This window comes from Medicago truncatula, chromosome 2 (assembly GCF_003473485.1).
Source record: "Medicago truncatula cultivar Jemalong A17 chromosome 2, MtrunA17r5.0-ANR, whole genome shotgun sequence".
Classification (NCBI taxonomy): Eukaryota; Viridiplantae; Streptophyta; class Magnoliopsida; order Fabales; family Fabaceae; genus Medicago; species Medicago truncatula.
This window is the reverse complement of record NC_053043.1, coordinates 36016142-36019692: the sequence shown is the minus strand read 5'-3', so window position 1 is coordinate 36019692 and position 3551 is coordinate 36016142. Positions and strand designations below refer to the sequence as shown.

Genomic DNA, 3551 nt, shown 5'->3' with positions numbered 1-3551 from the left:
AAACCATGGTGGGGGCAAAGCCTAAGCATTTCCTTGAAACGCTCCCACACATCGTAAAGAGATCCCCCATCTCTTTAAGTGAATTGTGTTATTTGATCCCTCAATTGAGCAGGTTTACTAGGGGAAAATAATCGGGCAAGGAATGCTTGCCTCATTTGGTCCCATGAAGTAATAGAACCATTTTGCAATGAATAAAACCACACACTAGCTCTATCTCTTAAAGAGAAAGGAAATAGGTGCAGCCTTACGGCCTCTTGGTTTGCTTTCAAAGTTCCACTGAGTCTTATAAAGTAGCAATATGAAGATTCGGATCCTCAGTGGGTAATCCGGAAAATTGATTTTGCTGCACTAAATTTAGTAGTGCAGGCTTGATTTCAAAATTATTTTCTTCAATCGTTGAGTACACAATAACAACGTGTGGCTCATCCATAGATGGGGTTGCATACTCTCTAAGAGTGTGTTCCTCAGCTATATCGTTTCTGTTTTTGTGTGTGTTTCTTCTTCTTTCGTGGAAGAACCTCTCAATCTCATGAACGAATTCTCCAAGACTTTTGGTTCTTCGCATTCAAGAATTAAATCTCCAAAAGTTGAAAGAAAGAAAGAAAAAAACCAATCTAACTAAAGCTAAAAAGTTAATCAATATTACTAACTCCCCGGCAGCGGCGCCAGCGGCGCCAAAAACTTGATTTGTGAAATACGCAAGCGCACGGTTCCATCAAAGTAGTAAAATATCGTTTCACAGGGAGTTATTGTAATTATTGATTTTCTTTCTAATAGTGATTCGCTGAAAGGTTCATGATTTAGAAGTTTAGCAAATTTGATTGATATAAAATAATAAAAAGCGTCTCGGGATTATTGGTTCATCATAATGACAAATCACTCACAATCCAAACCTATATTTAAATCTTATGTTAAATTTGTTTCTAAAGACAATTTTCTCTAATGTATTTTTTGTTTCCTCTAAGAATACATAAGTGAATTTCAATGGCAATCACGCATATTCTCATGGTTGATTGCTATTGAAATCCATTAAGAAAGACACTTTTAAGGTCTCAAGGTTTACTCGACTATTCTCATGTTTTGCAAACCTTGTCTAATCTCACTTGTTCTAATACTAACCTTCATCTTTTGATCCTTCAATTAGTATTTGAAATATGAATTAAGAACGATGAGATTAGATTAGAAAATAGATTTACTTAAATAAAATTAGGGTTCTTAGCTTGGTTTGATAGGGATTAGGTCATTAGACTCATCCAACAATTTCAATCTACTCACTCATTTTTATCGTAGACAAAGAGATTAAAGAGATAGAGTAGAAAGACATGAAAGTAAACAGTTGAAAGTAAAAGTGCATAATTGTAAAGAACAAGAAATAAAGGTTGCAGAAAAATAAAGAACTTTGATTCAATAGAAACAATTTTCACAAAATATTCCCAAAATTCAAAGATGAGTAACAAGTCTGATGGCTCCTCTATTTATAGCCCAAAGTACAGCCAAAACCCTCGAAAAGGCATTAGCAATGCGTTACAAGGCAACCCATGGGCTTCTATGTTAAAAATATCACTTAAACAAGCATTTGGAACCGCGCACGGTCATGCTTGCAAGGCACATGATCGTGCTTGGATGAACATGCAAAAGCAGCAAAGGGAACATTAGTATCGCGCATGGCCGTGCGTAGCTGAGCATAGACTGTGCGCAGCTCTCGACATTGTGCAGCCCAATTTGGTGAAAAGGGGCGCATGGTCAGTGCATTTGTGAGCACGACCGTCCGCTATAGAATGGACAGAATTTCCCATCTTTCACTTCTCAAGCAAGCTTCAAAACATGCATCTTTATGCTACATGCCTCAATCATGCTTTTAGATCCCTTTTTTGTGTACAAACTTGATTTCATCATATTTAATCCTGAAATAAAATAACAAACGATTAGAAGTACCGAAGTTCTAAAAAGTAATTAAAAACACATAAAATTCTAATAAACTAAACACTTAAAAACCTATAATTATTACCTTATCATTCTTTTGATGAATAAATAATACACTTAATTCTCTTCAATTTTCATGTGGAAATAATGACCAACCTGGAAACAGGTGTATGCCTTTGACAATAGACATCATCATTGATCTGGTATATTACTTCTTGAACACAAACTAGTCTTGCTTTGTTTATTCCATGTTTTTCAACTTAAGCCCACCATTCAATTGCCTTGGCTCTTCTTTAATAAGGACCAAAATACTTTGAGTCAACAATCTCTTCTTGGTACAACAATGTTATTCAAGAGGTGACACACCTATCCGACAATGTAAAGACCAATTTTAGCTTAGCATCACGACGAGTGTTCTGTCACACCAAACAATTGTTCCTGCATCCTTGTTGATCTATATTATTTTACTAAAAAGTGTGATTTTATTTTGTAGGGACTAAAAACAAAATTCTGAATATTTATAGGGACTAAAAACTTAATTAACCCTTATTTTATTACATAATATACTAAAAATGTTAGACTTCACATATTATTTTACTCGCCTTTACAAAAAGTTGCAGGGCAATAAACTATCATTTGAAGATTACAACTTGAAAATCCTATAAATTTTGTTCAACTAACAAAATATATTCTATTTATTTTGTCCAAAGATAAGTATGCAGAGATTGTCTTTTTTATATGACATTCCATCACTATGACCAAGTGTTTCTAACATCATCAATGGGTATGCTTTTCGATGAACCAAGCATATTAAAATCCACTTGGACATAAGCTTTTAACAAGTATCACGACATACAAACCAATCATCCCCAACATCATTGTATGTCCAACTTCTTATTATTTTTCGTTTCCTTATTTGATATAAGCATGGCAATTTGGACCTCTTGTTATACATGAAACAAATTGTAGGAGATCAAAAGCCTTAACCTCAACATACCAACAAGAACTTAGAAACATATATCTCAAACTAAATTATGTTGAAAGATAATTAATTTGGTGACATAAAAATCTTACCAAAAAGGTAATGTAGATAACTCTTCAAACCATTCAAATCACTTTACATTCTTCTCTCCTGTCCAACTATTTTATTATTATTCAAACTATACCATTAAAATTATTATTATTATTATTAGAGTTAATAGTATTTACTCACTGTAATATAGGTCATTTCCGGTTTTCCCCCTGTAAAATATTTTCTTTGGATTTTGTCCTTGTAATTTGAAAATTTTTTGGTTTTAGACCTTCATGAAAAATTTTGCCCCCTATAATTTGAGGAAATTTTGGTTTACCGCCACAATTTGAGCAAATTTCGATTTACCTCCCTATTAATTTGAGGAAATTTCGGTTTATCCCCTGTCATATCATCGATTTTGTACAGTCAAAATTCATGAAGGTCCAAAACCAAAAAACTTCAAATTACAAGGATGGAATCCAAAAAGAAAATTTTACAGGGGGAAAAACCGGAAATGTCCTATATAACAGGGGGTAAAACACTATTGACCCTTATTATTATTAAGCAATGATTTAAACAAGGGTTAATAGTGTTTTACCCCTTGTAATATATATCA

General features: G+C 33.5%; 1 non-coding gene across 1 annotated transcript; it reads left to right on the top strand.

The window, feature by feature from the left end:
- LOC112419592 (small nucleolar RNA R71) lies at positions 1-107 on the top strand. The gene has a single exon (XR_003009717.1). It is a non-coding gene; the product is annotated as a small nucleolar RNA R71 (small nucleolar RNA).
- Positions 108-3551: the final 3444 nt, after the last annotated feature.